General features: G+C 38.5%; 29 non-coding genes across 29 annotated transcripts; all 29 read right to left on the reverse strand.

Moving 5' to 3' along the window:
• Positions 1-402: 402 nt before the first annotated feature.
• Positions 403-475, reverse strand: Trnar-ucg (transfer RNA arginine (anticodon UCG)). Its single transcript has one exon. It is a non-coding gene; the product is annotated as a tRNA-Arg (tRNA).
• Positions 476-637: 162 nt separating this feature from the next.
• Positions 638-710, reverse strand: Trnak-cuu (transfer RNA lysine (anticodon CUU)). The gene has a single exon. It is a non-coding gene; the product is annotated as a tRNA-Lys (tRNA).
• A 1,127-nt stretch (positions 711-1,837) lies between these two features.
• On the reverse strand, positions 1,838-1,910 carry Trnar-ucg (transfer RNA arginine (anticodon UCG)). The gene has a single exon. It is a non-coding gene; the product is annotated as a tRNA-Arg (tRNA).
• Positions 1,911-2,073: 163 nt separating this feature from the next.
• Trnak-cuu (transfer RNA lysine (anticodon CUU)) lies at positions 2,074-2,146 on the reverse strand. Its single transcript has one exon. It is a non-coding gene; the product is annotated as a tRNA-Lys (tRNA).
• Positions 2,147-2,740: 594 nt separating this feature from the next.
• On the reverse strand, positions 2,741-2,813 carry Trnar-ucg (transfer RNA arginine (anticodon UCG)). Its single transcript has one exon. It is a non-coding gene; the product is annotated as a tRNA-Arg (tRNA).
• Positions 2,814-3,458: 645 nt separating this feature from the next.
• On the reverse strand, positions 3,459-3,531 carry Trnak-cuu (transfer RNA lysine (anticodon CUU)). The gene has a single exon. It is a non-coding gene; the product is annotated as a tRNA-Lys (tRNA).
• Positions 3,532-4,223: 692 nt separating this feature from the next.
• Positions 4,224-4,296, reverse strand: Trnar-ucg (transfer RNA arginine (anticodon UCG)). Its single transcript has one exon. It is a non-coding gene; the product is annotated as a tRNA-Arg (tRNA).
• A 409-nt stretch (positions 4,297-4,705) lies between these two features.
• Trnar-ucg (transfer RNA arginine (anticodon UCG)) lies at positions 4,706-4,778 on the reverse strand. Its single transcript has one exon. It is a non-coding gene; the product is annotated as a tRNA-Arg (tRNA).
• A 457-nt stretch (positions 4,779-5,235) lies between these two features.
• On the reverse strand, positions 5,236-5,308 carry Trnar-ucg (transfer RNA arginine (anticodon UCG)). Its single transcript has one exon. It is a non-coding gene; the product is annotated as a tRNA-Arg (tRNA).
• A 409-nt stretch (positions 5,309-5,717) lies between these two features.
• Positions 5,718-5,790, reverse strand: Trnar-ucg (transfer RNA arginine (anticodon UCG)). Its single transcript has one exon. It is a non-coding gene; the product is annotated as a tRNA-Arg (tRNA).
• A 457-nt stretch (positions 5,791-6,247) lies between these two features.
• Positions 6,248-6,320, reverse strand: Trnar-ucg (transfer RNA arginine (anticodon UCG)). The gene has a single exon. It is a non-coding gene; the product is annotated as a tRNA-Arg (tRNA).
• A 162-nt stretch (positions 6,321-6,482) lies between these two features.
• Trnak-cuu (transfer RNA lysine (anticodon CUU)) lies at positions 6,483-6,555 on the reverse strand. The gene has a single exon. It is a non-coding gene; the product is annotated as a tRNA-Lys (tRNA).
• Positions 6,556-6,923: 368 nt separating this feature from the next.
• Trnar-acg (transfer RNA arginine (anticodon ACG)) lies at positions 6,924-6,996 on the reverse strand. Its single transcript has one exon. It is a non-coding gene; the product is annotated as a tRNA-Arg (tRNA).
• Positions 6,997-7,404: 408 nt separating this feature from the next.
• Positions 7,405-7,477, reverse strand: Trnar-ucg (transfer RNA arginine (anticodon UCG)). Its single transcript has one exon. It is a non-coding gene; the product is annotated as a tRNA-Arg (tRNA).
• Positions 7,478-7,640: 163 nt separating this feature from the next.
• On the reverse strand, positions 7,641-7,713 carry Trnak-cuu (transfer RNA lysine (anticodon CUU)). Its single transcript has one exon. It is a non-coding gene; the product is annotated as a tRNA-Lys (tRNA).
• A 326-nt stretch (positions 7,714-8,039) lies between these two features.
• Positions 8,040-8,112, reverse strand: Trnar-acg (transfer RNA arginine (anticodon ACG)). Its single transcript has one exon. It is a non-coding gene; the product is annotated as a tRNA-Arg (tRNA).
• An 896-nt stretch (positions 8,113-9,008) lies between these two features.
• On the reverse strand, positions 9,009-9,081 carry Trnar-ucg (transfer RNA arginine (anticodon UCG)). Its single transcript has one exon. It is a non-coding gene; the product is annotated as a tRNA-Arg (tRNA).
• Positions 9,082-9,244: 163 nt separating this feature from the next.
• Trnak-cuu (transfer RNA lysine (anticodon CUU)) lies at positions 9,245-9,317 on the reverse strand. Its single transcript has one exon. It is a non-coding gene; the product is annotated as a tRNA-Lys (tRNA).
• Positions 9,318-10,011: 694 nt separating this feature from the next.
• Trnar-ucg (transfer RNA arginine (anticodon UCG)) lies at positions 10,012-10,084 on the reverse strand. Its single transcript has one exon. It is a non-coding gene; the product is annotated as a tRNA-Arg (tRNA).
• Positions 10,085-10,247: 163 nt separating this feature from the next.
• On the reverse strand, positions 10,248-10,320 carry Trnak-cuu (transfer RNA lysine (anticodon CUU)). Its single transcript has one exon. It is a non-coding gene; the product is annotated as a tRNA-Lys (tRNA).
• A 593-nt stretch (positions 10,321-10,913) lies between these two features.
• On the reverse strand, positions 10,914-10,986 carry Trnar-ucg (transfer RNA arginine (anticodon UCG)). Its single transcript has one exon. It is a non-coding gene; the product is annotated as a tRNA-Arg (tRNA).
• Positions 10,987-11,148: 162 nt separating this feature from the next.
• Positions 11,149-11,221, reverse strand: Trnak-cuu (transfer RNA lysine (anticodon CUU)). The gene has a single exon. It is a non-coding gene; the product is annotated as a tRNA-Lys (tRNA).
• Positions 11,222-11,914: 693 nt separating this feature from the next.
• Positions 11,915-11,987, reverse strand: Trnar-ucg (transfer RNA arginine (anticodon UCG)). Its single transcript has one exon. It is a non-coding gene; the product is annotated as a tRNA-Arg (tRNA).
• Positions 11,988-12,396: 409 nt separating this feature from the next.
• Positions 12,397-12,469, reverse strand: Trnar-ucg (transfer RNA arginine (anticodon UCG)). The gene has a single exon. It is a non-coding gene; the product is annotated as a tRNA-Arg (tRNA).
• A 456-nt stretch (positions 12,470-12,925) lies between these two features.
• Positions 12,926-12,998, reverse strand: Trnar-ucg (transfer RNA arginine (anticodon UCG)). The gene has a single exon. It is a non-coding gene; the product is annotated as a tRNA-Arg (tRNA).
• A 939-nt stretch (positions 12,999-13,937) lies between these two features.
• Positions 13,938-14,010, reverse strand: Trnar-ucg (transfer RNA arginine (anticodon UCG)). The gene has a single exon. It is a non-coding gene; the product is annotated as a tRNA-Arg (tRNA).
• Positions 14,011-14,172: 162 nt separating this feature from the next.
• Positions 14,173-14,245, reverse strand: Trnak-cuu (transfer RNA lysine (anticodon CUU)). The gene has a single exon. It is a non-coding gene; the product is annotated as a tRNA-Lys (tRNA).
• Positions 14,246-14,612: 367 nt separating this feature from the next.
• Positions 14,613-14,685, reverse strand: Trnar-acg (transfer RNA arginine (anticodon ACG)). The gene has a single exon. It is a non-coding gene; the product is annotated as a tRNA-Arg (tRNA).
• Positions 14,686-15,577: 892 nt separating this feature from the next.
• Trnar-ucg (transfer RNA arginine (anticodon UCG)) lies at positions 15,578-15,650 on the reverse strand. The gene has a single exon. It is a non-coding gene; the product is annotated as a tRNA-Arg (tRNA).
• Positions 15,651-15,842: the final 192 nt, after the last annotated feature.

The raw sequence follows: 15,842 nt of genomic DNA on the forward strand, positions 1-15,842 counted from the left end.
GATAGAAGATCGTAGTTTTGTTGACAAATAAAACACAAGACTTTGAGAACTTATAAAACAATTTGTAAAATATATGCGAGCACGCCAGGATTCGAACCTTGAATCTTCGAGTTCGAGAATGACTTTGAGGGTTGGATTAAGTATGAAGCAATATTTTCACAAAAAATACATTACAAGAGAGAGAAGTTTTAGATTTGTTTGACAAATACAAAGGATAGAATGACTTCGAGGGTTGGATTAAGTTTCTAACAATATACCGACAGAGCTAGCAGGGCAACGGGTTTGATTCTTTTCAACGGATCGCCTTCATTTAATAAAGAAGAAACATGCCAATGTCGTTTGAAAAAAGATGCAAGAATTTAAGTCGATCTGTCTAAAATTAATACACCAGACAATTTTGAACGAACGCGCCAGGACTCGAACCTGGAATCTTCTGATCCGAAGTCAGACGCGTTATCCATTGCGCCACGCGCCCGTCTACCAAATTGAAAAAAGTTATTCTGAAGAAACAGTTTGAGTGTACAAATATAATGATCTTTAGAACCGAGTACACGAACTATGGAAATGAGTTAATTCGACTTTTACTTACCAAACTCACATATCTATAGACAGTTTACATTTCAAAAAATCGGTCGAATGCCCAACGTGTGGCTCGAACCCACGACCGTTGGACTAAGAGTCCAACGCTCTACCGACTGAGCTAGCCGGGCGACGAGTCTGGTTTCTTACAACGGATCATTTGATCACGGTTTGATTCATTTCAACGGATCGCCATCATTCAGTGAGGGAAAAACTTGTCAAAGTGGGTTGAAAAAAGGTTTTACAAGAATTAAAGTCGTTCTGACTAAAATGAATATACCAGACAATTTTAAATAAGCGCGCCAGGACTCGTGCGTGGAATCTTCTTATCCGAAGTCAGCCGCATTATCCACTGCGCCACGCGCCCGTCTACCAAACGAAATAGGTATTATGAAGAAACAGTTTGAATGTACAAATAAAAGGATCTTTAGAACCGAGTACACGAAATATGGAAATGAATTAATTAAACTTTTAACTGACCAAATTCCCAGCATTGTTTCGAGGTTAGAAAAACGATAAAGCAATATATTTTAAAAAAATACATTACAAGAGATAGAAGTTTTAGATTTGTTTGATAAAGACAAAAGATAGAATGACTTTGAGAGTTGGATTAAGTGTCCAACAATATACCGACAGAGCTAGCCGGGCAATAGGTTTGATTCTTTTCAACGGATCGCCTTTATTTAATAAAGAAGAAACATGTCAATGTCGTTTGAAAAAAGGTGCAAGAATTTAAGTCGATCTGTCTAAAACTAATACACCAGACAATTTTTAACGAGCGCGCAAAGACTCCAACCTGGAATCTTCTGATCCGAAGTCAGACGCGTTATCCATTGCGCCACGCGCCCGTCTACAAAATTGAAAAAAGCTATTCTAAAGAAACAGTTTGAGTGTACAAATAAAATGATCTTTAGAACCTAGTACACGAAATACGGAAATGTATTAATCAGTCTTTTAACTGACCAAATTCCCAGCATTGTTACGAGGTTAGAAAAACGATGAAGCAATATTTTCACAAAAAATACATTACAAGAGATAGAAGTTTTAGATTTGTTTGACAAAGACAAAGGATAGAATGACTACGAGGGTTGGATTAAGTGTCTAACAATATACCGACAGAGCTAGCCGGGCAACGGGTTTAATTCTTTTCAACGGATCGCCTTCATTTAATAAAGAAGAAACATGCCAATGTCGTTTGAAAAAAGATGCAAGAATTTAAGTCGATCTGTCTAAAATAAATACACCAGAAAATTTTGAACGAGCGCGCCAGGACTCGAACCTGGAATCTTCTGATCCGAAGTCAGACGCGTTATCCATTGCGCCACGCGCCCGTCTACCAAATGGAAAAAAGGTATTCTGAAGAAACAGTTTGAGTGTACAAATAAAAGGATCTTTAGAACAGAGTACACGGACTATGGAAATGACTTAATTAGACTTTTAACTTACCAAACTCGCATATCTATAGACAGTTTGCATTTCAAAAAATCTGTCAAACGCCCAACGAGGGGCTCGAACCCACGACCGTTGGATTAAGAGTCCAACGCTCTACCGACTGAGCAAGCCGGGCGACGAGTCTGATTTCTTACAACGGATCATTTGATCACGGCTTAATTCATTTCAACGGATCGCCATCATTCAATGAGGGAGAAACTTGTCAAAGTGGGTTGAAAAAAGGTTCTACAAGAATTAAAGTCGTTCTGACTAAAATGAATATACCAGACAATTTTAAATAAGCGCGCCAGGACTTGTGCGTGGAATCTTCTTATCCGAAGTCAGCCGCATTATCCACTGCGCCACGCGCCCGTCTACCAAACAAAAAAGCTATTATGAAGAAACAGTTCGAGTGTAAGATAGAAAAGATAGAAAAAACGTAGTTTTGTTGACAAATAAAACACAAGACTTTGAGAACTTATAAAACAATTTGTAAAATATATGCGAGCACGCCAGGATTCGAACCTTCAATCTTCGGGTTCGAGAATGACTTTGAGGGTTGGATTAAGTGTCCAACAATATACAGACAGAGCTAGCCGGGCAATAGGTTTGATTCTTTTCAACGGATCGCCTTCATTTAATAAAGAAGAAACATGCCAATGTCGTTTGAAAAAAGGGTGCAAGAATTTAAGTCGATCTGTCTAAAACTAATACACCAGACATTTTTGAACGAGCGCGCCAGGACTCGAACCTGGAATCTTCTGATCCGAAGTCAGATGCGTTATCCATTGCGCCACGCGCCCGTCTACCAAAAGGAAAAAAGCTATTCCGAAGAAACAGTTTGAGTGTACAAATGAAATGATCTTGAGAACCTAGTACACGAAATACGGAAATGTATTAATCAGTCTTTTAACTGACCAAATTCCCAGCATTGTTACGAGGTTAGAAAAACGATGAAGCAATATTTTCACAAAAATACATTACAAGAGATAGAAGTTTTAGATTTGTTTGCCAAAGACAAGGGATAGAATGACTTCTAGGGTTGGATTAAATTTCTAACAATATACCGACAGAGCTAGCAGGGCAACGGGTTTGATTCTTTTCAACGGATCGCCTTCATTTAATAAAGAAGAAACATGCCAATGTCGTTTGAAAAAAGATGCAAGAATTTAAGTTTATCTGTCTAAAATTAATACACCAGACAATTCTGAACGAGCGCGCCAGGACTCAAACCTGGAATCTTCTGATCCGAAGTCAGGCGCGTTATCCATTGCGCCACGCGCCCGTCTACCAAGTGGAAAAAAGTTATTCTGAAGAAACAGTTTGAGTGTACAAATAGAAGGATCTTTAGAACCGAGTACACGAAATATGGAAATGAGTTAATTAGACTTTTAACTTACTAAACTCACATATCTATAGACAGTTTGAATTTCAAAAAATCTCACGAACGCCCAACGTGGGTCTCGAACCCACGACCGTTGGATTAAGAGTCCAACGCTCTACCGACTGAGCTAGCCGGGCGACGAGACTGATTTCTTACAACGGATCATTTGATCACGGTTTGATTCATTTCAACGGATCGCCTTCATTCAATGAGGGCGATACTAGTCAAAATGGGTTGAAAATAGGTGCTACAAGAATTAAAGTCGTTCTGACTAAAATGAATATACCAGACAATTTATATAAGCACGCCAGTACTCGAGCGTGGAATCTTCTTATCCGAAATCAGCCGCGTTATCCACTGCGCCACGCGCCCGTCTGCCAAACGAAAAAGCTATTATAAAGAAACAATTCGAGTGTAAGATAGAAAAGATAGAAGATCGTAGTTTTGTTGACAAATAAAACACATGACTTTGAGAACTTATAAAACAATTTGTAAAATATATGCGAGCACGCCAGGATTCGAACCTTGAATCTTCGAGTTCGAGAATGACTTTGAGGGTTGGATTAAGTATGAAGCAATATTTTCACAAAAACTACATTACAAGAGAGAGAAGTTTTAGATTTGTTTGACAAATACAAAGGATAGAATGACTTCGAGGGTTGGATTAAGTTTCTAACAATATACCGACAGAGCTAGCCGGGCAATAGGTTCGATTCTTTTCAACGGATCGCCTTCATTTAATAAAGAAGAAACATGCCAATGTCGTTTGAAAAAAGGTGCAAGAATTTAAGTCGATCTGTCTAAAACTAATACACCAGACAATTTTGAACGAGCGCGCCAGGACTCGAACCTGGAATCTTCTGATCCGAAGTCAGATGCGTTATCCATTGCGCCACGCGCCCGTATACCAAATGGAAAAAAGCTATTCCGAAGAAACAGTTTGAGTGTACAAATGAAATGATCTTGAGAACCTAGTACACGAAATACGGAAATGTTTTAATCAGTCTTTTAACTGACCAAATTCCCAGCATTGTTACGAGGTTAGAAAAACGATGAAGCAATATTTTCACAAAAATACATTACAAGAGATAGAAGTTTTAGATTTGTTTGCCAAAGACAAAGGATAGAATGACTTCGAGGGTTGGATTAAATTTCTAACAATATACCGACAGAGCTAGCAGGGCAACGGGTTTGATTCTTTTCAACGGATCGCCTTCATTTAATAAAGAAGAAACATGCCAATGTCGTTTGAAAAAAGATGCAAGAATTTAAGTTGATCTGTCTAAAATTAATAAACCAGACAATTCTGAACGAGCGCGCCAGGACTCGAACCTGGAATCTTCTGATCCGAAGTCAGCCGCGTTATCCACTGCGCCACGCGCCCGTCTACCAAACCAAAAAGCTATTATAAAGAAACAATTCGAGTGTAAGATAGAAAAGATAGAAGATCGTAGTTTTGTTGACAAATAAAACACAAGACTTTGAGAACTTATAAAATAATTTGTAAAATATATGCGAGCACGCCAGGATTCGAACCTTGAATCTTCGAGATCGAGAATGACTTTGAGGGTTGGATAAAGTATGAAGCAATATTTTCACAAAAAATACATTACAAGAGAGAGAAGTTTAAGATTTGTTTGACAAATACAAAGGATAGAATGACTTCGAGGGTTGGATTAAGTTTCTAACAATATACCGACAGATCTAGCCGGGCAATAGGTTCGATTCTTTTCAACGGATCGCCTTCATTTAATAAAGAAGAAACATGCCAATGTCGTTTGAAAAAAGATGCAAGAATTTAAGTCGATCTGTCTAAAACTAATACACCAGACAATTTTGAACGAGCGCGCCAGGACTCGAACCTGGAATCTTCTGATCCGAAGTCAGATGCGTTATCCATTGCGCCACGCGCCCGTATACCAAATGGAAAAAAGCTATTTCGAAGAAACAGTTTGAGTGTACAAATGAAATGATCTTGAGAACCTAGTACACGAAATACGGAAATGTATTAATCAGTCTTTTAACTGACCAAATTCCCAGCATTGTTACGAGGTTAGAAAAACGATGAAGCAATATTTTCACAAAAATACATTACAAGAGATAGAAGTTTTAGATTTGTTTGCCAAAGACAAAGGATAGAATGACTTCGAGGGTTGGATTAAATTTCTAACAATATACCGACAGAGCTAGCAGGGCAACGGGTTTGATTCTTTTCAACGGATCGCCTTCATTTAATAAAGAAGAAACATGCCAATGTCGTTTGAAAAAAGATGCAAGAATTTAAGTTGATCTGTCTAAAATTAATAAACCAGACAATTCTGAACGAGCGCGCCAGGACTCGAACCTGGAATCTTCTGATCCGAAGTCAGCCGCGTTATCCACTGCGCCACGCGCCCGTCTACCAAACGAAAAAGCTATTATAAAGAAACAATTCCAGTGTAAGATATAAAAGATAGAAGATCGTAGTTTTGTTGACAAATAAAACACAAGACTTTGAGAACTTATAAAACAATTTGTAAAATATATGCGAGCACGCCAGGATTCGAACCTTGAATCTTCGAGTTCGAGAATGACTTTGAGGGTTGGATTAAGTATGAAGCAATATTTTCACAAAAAATACATTACAAGAGAGAGAAGTTTTAGATTTGTTTGACAAATACAAAGGATAGAATGACTTCGAGGGTTGGATTAAGTTTCTAACAATATACCTACAGAGCTAGCAGGGCAACGGGTTTGATTCTTTTCAACGGATCGCCTTCATTTAATAAAGAAGAAACATGCCAATGTCGTTTGAAAAAAGATGCAAGAATTTAAGTCGATCTGTCTAAAATTAATACACCAGACAATTTTGAACGAGCGCGCCAGGACTCGAACATGGAATCTTCTGATCCGAAGTCAGACGCGTTATCCATTGCGCCACGCGCCCGTCTACCAAATGGAAAAAAGTTATTCTGAAGAAACAGTTTGAGTGTACAAATAAAAGGATCTTTAGAACCGAGTACACGAACTATGGAAATGAGTTAATTAGACTTTTACTTACCAAACTCACATATCTATAGACAGTTTGCATTTCAAAAAATCTGTTGAATGCCCAACGTGGGGCCCGAACCCACGACCGTTGGATTAAGAGTCCAACGCTCTACCGACTGAGCTAGCCGGGCGACGAGTCTGATCTCTTACAACGGATCATTTGATCACGGTTTGATTCATTTCAACGGATCGCCATCATTTAGTGAGGGAAAAACTTGTCAAAGTGGGTTGAAAAAAGGTTCTACAAGAATTAAAGCTGTTCTGACTAAAATGAATATACCAGACAATTTTAAATAAGCGCGCCAGGACTCGTGCGTGGAATCTTCTTATCCCAAGTCAGCCGCATTATCCACTGCGCCACGCGCCCGTCTACCAAACGAAAAAGCTATTATGAAGAAACAGTTCTAGTGTAAGATAGAAAAGATAGAAGATCGTAGTTTTGTTGACAAATAAAACACAAGACTTTGAGAACCTTTTAAAACAATTTGTAAAATATATGCGAGCACGCCAGGATTCAAACCTGGAATCTTCTGATCCGTAGTCAGACGCGTTATCCATTGCGCCACGCGCCCGTCTACTAAGTGGAAAAAAGGTATTCTGAAGAAACAGTTTGAATGTACAAATAAAAGGATATTAAGAACCGAGTACACGAAATATGGAAATGAATTAATTAGACTTTTAACTGACCAAATTCCCAGCATTGTTTCGAGGTTAGAAAACGATAAAGCAATATATTTTTAAAAAATACATTACAAGAGATAGAAGTTTTAGATTTGTTTGATAAAGACAAAAGATAGAATGACTTTGAGGGTTGGATTAAGTGTCAACAATATACCGACAGAGCTAGCCGGGCAATAGGTTTGATTCTTTTCAACGGATCGCCTTTATTTAATAAAGAAGAAACATGTCAATGTCGTTTGAAAAAAGGTGTAAGAATTGAAGTCGATCTGTCTAAAGTTAATACACCAGACAATTATGAACGAGCGCGCCAGGACTCGAACCTGGAATCTTCTGATCCGAAGTCAGACGCGTTATCCATTGCGCCACGCGCCCGTCTACCAAATGGAAAAAAGTTATTCTGAAGAAACAGTTTGAGTGTACAAATAAAAGGATCTTTAGAACGGAGTACATTGACTATGGAAATGACTTAATTAGACTTTTAACTTACCAAACTCACATATCTATAGACAGTTTGCATTTCAAAAATTCTGTCGAACGCCCAATGTGGGGCTCGAACCCACGACCGTTGGATTAAGAGTCCAACGCTCTACCGACTGAGCTAGCCGGGGTCGAGTCTGATTTCTTACAACGGATCATTTGATCACGGTTTGATTCATTTCAACGGATCTACAACGGTGCTACAAGAATTAAAGTCGTTCTGACTCAAACGAATATACCAGACAATTTAAAAAAAGCACGCCAGGACTCGAGCGTGGAATCTTTTTATCCGAAGTCAGCCGCGTTATCCACTGCGCCACGCGCCAGTCTACCAAACAGAAAAGCTATTATGAAGAAACAATTCGAGTGTAAGATAGAAAAGATAGAAGATCGTAGTTTTGTTGACAAATAAAACACAAAATTTTGAGAACTTATAAAACAATTTGTAAAATATATGCGAGCACGCCAGGATTCGAACCTGGAATCTTCTGATCCGTAGTCAGACGCGTTATCCCTTGCGACACGCGCCCGTCTACTAAGTGGAAAAAAGTTATTCTGAAGAAACAGTTTGAGTGTACAAATAAAAGGATCTTTAGAACCGAGTACACGAAATATGGAAATGAATTTATTAGACTTTTAACTGACCAAATTCACAGCATTGTTTCGATGTTAGAAAAACGATTAAGCAATATATTCTTAAAAAATATATTACAAGAGATAGAAGTTTTAGATTTGTTTGATAAAGACAAAAGATAGAATGACTTTGAGGGTGGTTGGATTAAGTGTCCAACAATATACCGACAGAGCTAGCCGGGCAATAGGTTTGATTCTTTTCAACGGATCGTCTTTATTTGATAAAGAAGAAACATGCCAATGTCGTTTGAAAAAAGATGCAAGAATTTAAGTCGATCTGTCTAAAACTAATACACCAGACAATTTTGAACGAGCGCGCCAGGACTCCAACCTGGAATCTTCTGATCCGAAGTCAGACGCGATATCCATTGCGCCACGCGCCCGTCTACCAAATTGAAAAAAGCTATTCCCAAGAAACAGTTTGAGTGTACAAATAAAATGATCTTTAGAATCTAGTTCACGAAATACGGAAATGTATTAATCAGTCTTTTAACTGACCAAATTCCCAACATTGTTACGAGGTTAGAAAAACGATGAAGCAATATTTTCACAAAAAATACATTACAAGAGATAGAAGTTTTAGATTTGTTTGACAAAGACAAAGGATAGAATGACTTCGAGGGTTGGATTAAGTGTCTAACAATATACCGACAGAGCTAGCCGGGCAACGGGTTTGATTCTTTCCAACGTATCGTCTTCATTTACTAAAGAAGAAACATGCCAATGTCGTTTGAAAAAAGATTCAAGAATTTAAGTCGATCTGTCTAAAATTAATACACCAGACAATTTTGAACGAGCGCGCCAGGACTCGAACCTGGAATCTTCAGATCCGAAGTCAGACGCGTTATCCATTGCGCCACGCGCCCGTTTACCAAATGGAAAAAAGTTATTCTGAAGAAACAGTTTGAGTGTACAAATAAAAGGATCTTTAGAACCGAGTACACGAACTATGGAAATGAGTTAATTAGACTTTTAACTTACCAAACTCACATATCTATAGACAGTTTGCGTTTAAAAAAATCTGTCGAACACCCAACGTGGGGCTCGAACCCACGACCGTTGGATTAAGAGTCCAACGCTCAACCGACTTAGCTAGCCGGGCGACGAGTCTAATTTTTACAACGGATCATTTGATCACGGTTTGATTCATTTCAACGGATCGCCTTCCTTTAATGAGGGAGAAACTTGTCAAAGTGGGTTGAAAAAAGGTTCTAGAAGAATTAATGTCGTTCTGACTAAAATGAATATACCAGACAATTTTAAATAAGCACGCCAGGAATCGAGCGTGGAATCTTCTTATCCGAAGTCAGCCGCGTTATCCCTTGCGCCACGCGCCCGTCTACCAAGCGAAAAAGCTATTATGAAGAAACAATTCGAGTGTAAGATAGAAAAGATAGAAGATCGTAGTTTTGTTGACAATTAAAAACACAAGACTTTGAGAACTTATAAAACAATTTGTAAAATATATGCGAGCACGCCAGGATTCGAACCTTGAATCTTCGAGTTCGAGAATGACTTTGAGGGTTGGATTAAGTATGAAGCAATATTTTCACAAAAAAATACATTACAAGAGAGAGAAGTTTTAGATTTGTTTGACAAATACAAAGGATAGAATGACTTCGAGGGTTGGATTAAGTTTCTAACAATATACCGACAGAGCTAGCAGGGCAACGGGTTTGATTCTTTTCAATGGATCGCCTTCATTTAATAAAGAAGAAACATGCCAATGTCGTTTGAAAAAAGATGCAAGAATTTAAGTCAATCTGTCTAAAATTAATACACCAGACAATTTTGAACGAGCGCGCAAGGACTCGAACCTGGAATCTTCTGATCCGAAGTCAGACGCGTTATCCATTGCGCCACGCGCCCGTCTACCAAATGGAAAAAAGTTATTCTGAAGAAACAGTTTGAGTGTACAAATAAAAGGATCTATAGAACAGAGTACACGGACTATGGAAATGACTTAATTAGACTTTTAACTTACCAAACTCGCATATCTATAGACAGTTTGCATTTCAAAAAATCTGTCAAACGCCCAACGAGGGGCTCGAACCCACGACCGTTGGATTAAGAGTCCAACGCTCTACCGACTGAGCTAGCCGGGCGACGAGTCTGACTTCTTACAACGGATCATTTGATCACGGCTTAATTCATTTCAACGGATCGCCATCATTCAATGAGGGAGAAACTTGTCAAAGTGGGTTGAAAAAAGGTTCTACAAGAATTAAAGTCGTTCTGACTAAAATGAATATACCAGACAATTTTAAATAAGCGCGGCAGGACTTGTGCGTGGAATCTTCTTATCCGAAGTCAGCCGCATTATCCACTGCGCCACGCGCCCGTCTACCAAACAAAAAAGCTATTATGAAGAAACAGTTCGAGTGTAAGATAGAAAAGATAAAAGATCGTAGTTTTGTTGACAAATAAAACACAAGACTTTAAGAACTTATAAAACAATTTGTAATATATATGCGAGCACGCCAGGATTCGAACCTTCAATCTTCGGGTTCGAGAATGACTTTGAGGGTTGGATTAAGTGTCCAACAATATACCGACAGAGCTAGCCGGGCAATAGGTTTGATTCTTTTCAACGGATCGCCTTCATTTAATAAAGAAGAAACATGCCAATGTCGTTTGAAAAAAGGGTGCAAGAATTTAAGTCGATCTGTCTAAAACTAATACACCAGACAATTTTGAACGAGCGCGCCAGGACTCGAACCTGGAATCTTCTGATCCGAAGTCAGATGCGTTATCCATTGCGCCACGCGCCCGTCTACCAAGTGGAAAAAAGTTATTCTGAAGAAACAGTTTGAGTGTACAAATAAAAGGATCTTTAGAACCGAGTACACGAAATATGGAAATGAGTTAATTAGACTTTTAACTTACTAAACTCACATATCTATGACAGTTTGAATTTCGAAAAATCTCACGAACGCCCAACGTGGGGCTCGAACCCACGACCGTTGGATTAAGAGTCCAACGCTTTACCGACTGAGCTAGCCGGGCGACGAGACTGATTTCTTACAACGGATCATTTGATCACGGTTTGATTCATTTCAACGGATCGCCTTCATTCAATGAGGGCGATACTAGTCAAAAAGGATTGAAAATAGGTGCTACAAGAATTAAAGTCGTTCTGACTAAAATGAATATACCAGACAATTTTAAATAAGCACGCCAGTACTCGAGCGTGGAATCTTCTTATCCGAAATCAGCCGCGTTATCCACTGCGCCACGCGCACGTCTACCAAACGAAAAAGCTATTATAAAGAAACAATTCGAGGGTAAGATAGAAAAGATAGAAGATCGTAGTTTTGTTGACAAATAAAACACAAGACTTTGAGAACTTATAAAACAATTTGTAAAATATATGCGAGCAGGCCAGGATTCGAACCTTGAATCTTCGAGTTCGAGAATGACTTTGAGGATTGGATTAAGTATGAAGCAATATTTTCACAAAAACTACATTACAAAAGAGAGAAGTTTTAGATTTGTTTGACAAATACAAAGGATAGAATGACTTCGAGGGTTGGATTAAGTTTCTAACAATATACCGACAGAGCTAGCCGGGCAATAGGTTCGATTCTTTTCAACGGATCGCCTTCATTTAATAAAGAAGAAACATGCCAATGTCGTTTGAAAAAAGGTGCAAGAATTTAAGTCGATCTGTCTAAAACTAATACACCAGACAATTCTGAACGAGCGCGCCAGGACTCGAACCTGGAATCTTCTGATCCGAAGTCAGATGCGTTATCCATTGCGCCACGCGCCCGTATACCAAATGGAAAAAAGCTATTCCGAAGAAATAGTTTGAGTGTACAAATGAAATGATCTTGAGAACCTAGTACACGAAATACGGAAATGTATTAATCAGTCTTTTAACTGACCAAATTCCCAGCATTGTTACGAGGTTAGAAAAACGATGAAGCAATATTTTCACAAAAATACATTACAAGAGATAGAAGTTTTAGATTTGTTTGCCAAAGACAAAGGATAGAATGACTTCGAGGGTTGGATTAAATTTCTAACAATATACCGACAGAGCTAGCAGGGCAACGGGTTTGATTCTTTTCAACGGATCGCCTTCATTTAATAAAGAAGAAACATGCCAATGTCGTTTGAAAAAAGATGCAATAATTTAAGTTGATCTGTCTAAAATTAATATACCAGACAATTCTGAACGAGCGCGCCAGGACTCGAACCTGGAATCTTCTGATCCGAAGTCAGCCGCGTTATCCACTGCGCCACGCGCCCGTCTACCAAACGAAAAAGCTATTACAAGAAACAATTCGCGTGTAAGATAGAAAAGATAGAAGATCGTAGTTTTGTTGACAAATAAAACACAAGACTTTGAGAACTTATAAAACAATTTGTAAAATATATGCGAGCACGCCAGGATTCGAACCTTGAATCTTCGAGATCGAGAATGACTTTGAGGGTTGGATTAAGTATGAAGCAATATTTTCACAAAAAATACATTACAAGAGAGAGAAGTTTAAGATTTGTTTGACAAATACAAAGGATAGAATGACTTCGAGGGTTGGATTAAGTTTCTAACAATATACCGACAGAGCTAGCCGTGCAATAGGTTCGATTCTTTTCAACGGATCGCCTTCATTTAATAAAGAAGAAACATGCCAATGTCGTTTGAAAAAAGGTGCAAGAATTTAAGTCGATCTGTCTAAAACTAATACACCAGACAATTTTGAACGAGCGCGCCAGGACTCGAACCTGGAATCTTCTGATCCGAAGTCAGATGCGTTATCCATTGCGCCACGCGTCCGTATACCAAATGGAAAAAAGCTATTCCGAAGAAATAGTTTGAGTGTACAAATGAAATGATCTTGAGAACCTAGTACACGAAATACGGAAATGTATTAATCAGTCTTTTAACTGACCAAATTCCCAGCATTGTTACGAGGTTAGAAAAACGATGAAGCAATATTTTCACAAAAATACATTACTAGAGATAGAAGTTTTAGATTTGTTTGCCAAAGACAAAGGATAGAATGACCTCGAGGGTTGGATTAAATTTCTAACAATATACCGACAGAGCTAGCAGGGCAACGGGTTTGATTCTTTTCAACGGATCGCCTTCATTTAATAAAGAAGAAACATGCCAATGTCGTTTGAAAAAAGATGCAAGAATTTAAGTTGATCTGTCTAAAATTAATAAACCAGACAATTCTGAACGAGCGCGCCAGGACTAGAACCTGGAATCTTCTGATCCGAAGTCAGCCGCGTTATCCACTGCGCCACGCGCCCGTCTACCAAACCAAAAAGCTATTATAAAGAAACAATTCGAGTGTAAGATAGAAAAGATAGAAGATCGTAGTTTTGTTGACAAATAAAACACAAGACTTTGAGAACTTATAAAACAATTTGTAAAATATATGCGAGCACGCCAGGATTCGAACCTTGAATCTCCGAGTTCGAGAATGACTTTGTGTGTTGGATTAAATATGAAGCAATATTTTCACAAAAAATACATTACAAGAGAGAGAAGTTTTAGATTTGTTTGACAAATACAAAGGATAGAATGACTTCGAGGGTTGGATTAGGTGTATAACAATATACCGACAGAGCTAGCAGGGCAACGGGTTTGATTCTTTTCAACGGATCGCCTTCATTTAATAAAGAAGAAACATGCCATTGTCGTTTGAAAAAAGATGCAAGATTTTAAGTCGATCTGTCTAAAATTAATACACCAGACAATTTTGAACGAGCGCGCCAGGACTCGAACCTGGAATCTTCTGATCCGAAGTCAGACGCGTTATCCATTGCGCCACGCGCCCGTCTACCAAATGGAAAAAAGTTATTCTGAAGAAACAGTTTGAGTGTACAAATAAAAGGATCTTTAGAACCGAGTACACGAACTATGGAAATGAGTTAATTAGACTTTTACTTACCAAACTCACATATCTATAGACAGTTTGCATTTCAAAAAATCTGTCGAATGCCCAACGTGGGGCTCGAACCCACGACCGTTGGATTAAGAGTCCAACGCTCTACCGACTGAGCTAGCCGGGCGACGAGTCTGATTTCCTACAACCGATCATTTGATCACGGTTTGATTCATTTCAACTGATCGCCATCATTCAGTGAGGGAAAAACTTGTCAAAGTGGGTTGAAAAAAGGTTCTACAAGAATTAAAGCCGTTCTGACTAAAATGAATATACCAGACAATTTTAAATAAGCGCGCCAGGACTCGTGCGTGGAATCTTCTTATCCGAAGTCAGCCGCATTATCCACTGCGCCACGCACCCGTCTACCAAACGAAAAAGCTATTATGAAGAAACAGTTCTAGTGTAAGATAGAAAAGATAGAAGATCGTAGTTTTGTTGACAAATAAAACACAAGACTTTAAGAACTTATAAAACAATTTGTAAAATATATGCGAGCACGCCAGGATTCGAACCTGGAATCTTCTGATCCGTAGCCAGACGGGTTATCCATTGCGCCACGCGCCCCTCTACTAAACGGGAAAAAGTTATTCTGAAGAAACAGTTTGAATGTACAAATAAAAGGATCTTTAGAACCGAGTACACGAAATATGGAAATGAATTTTTAGACTTTTAACTGACCAAATTCCCAGCATTTTTTCGAGGTTAGAAAAACGATAAAGCAATATATTCTTAAAAAATACATTACAAGAGATAGAAGTTTTAGATTTGTTTGAAAAAGACAAAAGATAGAATGATTTTGAGATATGGATTAAGTGTCCAACAATATACCGACAGAGCTAGCCGGGCAATAGGTTTGATCCTTTTCAACGGATCGCCTTCATTTAATAAAGAAGAAACATGCCAATGTCGTTTGAAAAAAGGTGCAAGAATTTAAGTCGATCTGTCTAAAACTAATACACCAGACCATTTTGAACGAGCGCGCCAGGACTCCAACCTGGAATCTTCTAATCCGACGTCAGACGCGTTATCCATTGCTCCACGCGCCCGTCTACCAAATCTAAAAAAGCTATTCCCAAGAAACAGTTTGAGTGTACAAATAAAATGATCTTTAGAACCTAGTACACGAAATACGGAAATGTATTAATCTGTATTTTAACTGACCAAATTCCCAGCATTGTTACGAGGTTAGAAAAACGATGAAGCAATATTTTCACAAAAAAATACATTACAAGAGATAGAAGTTTTAGATTTGTTTGACAAAGACAAAGGATAGAATGATTTCGAGGGTTGGATTAAGTGTCTAACAATATACCGACAGAGCTAGCCGGGCAACGGGTTTGATTCTTTTCAACGGATCGCCTTCATTTAATAAAGAAGAAACATTCCAATGTCGTTTGAAAAAAGATGCTAGAATTTAAGTCGATCTGTCTAAAATAATACACCAGACAATTTTGAACGAGCGCGCCAGGACTCGAACCTGGAATCTTCTGATCCGAGGTCAGACGCGTTATCCATTGCGCCACGCGCCCGTCTACCAAGTGGAAAAAAGTTATTCTGAAGAAACAGTTTGAGTGTACAAATAAAAGGATCTTTAGAACCGAGTACACGAAATATGGAAATGAATTAATTAGACTTTTAACTGACCAAATTCCCAGCATTGTTTCGAGGTTAGAAAAACGATAAAGCAATATTTTCTTAAAAAATACATTACAAGAGATAGA

This window comes from Styela clava, chromosome 8 (assembly GCF_964204865.1).
Source record: "Styela clava chromosome 8, kaStyClav1.hap1.2, whole genome shotgun sequence".
NCBI lineage: Eukaryota > Metazoa > Chordata > Ascidiacea > Stolidobranchia > Styelidae > Styela > Styela clava.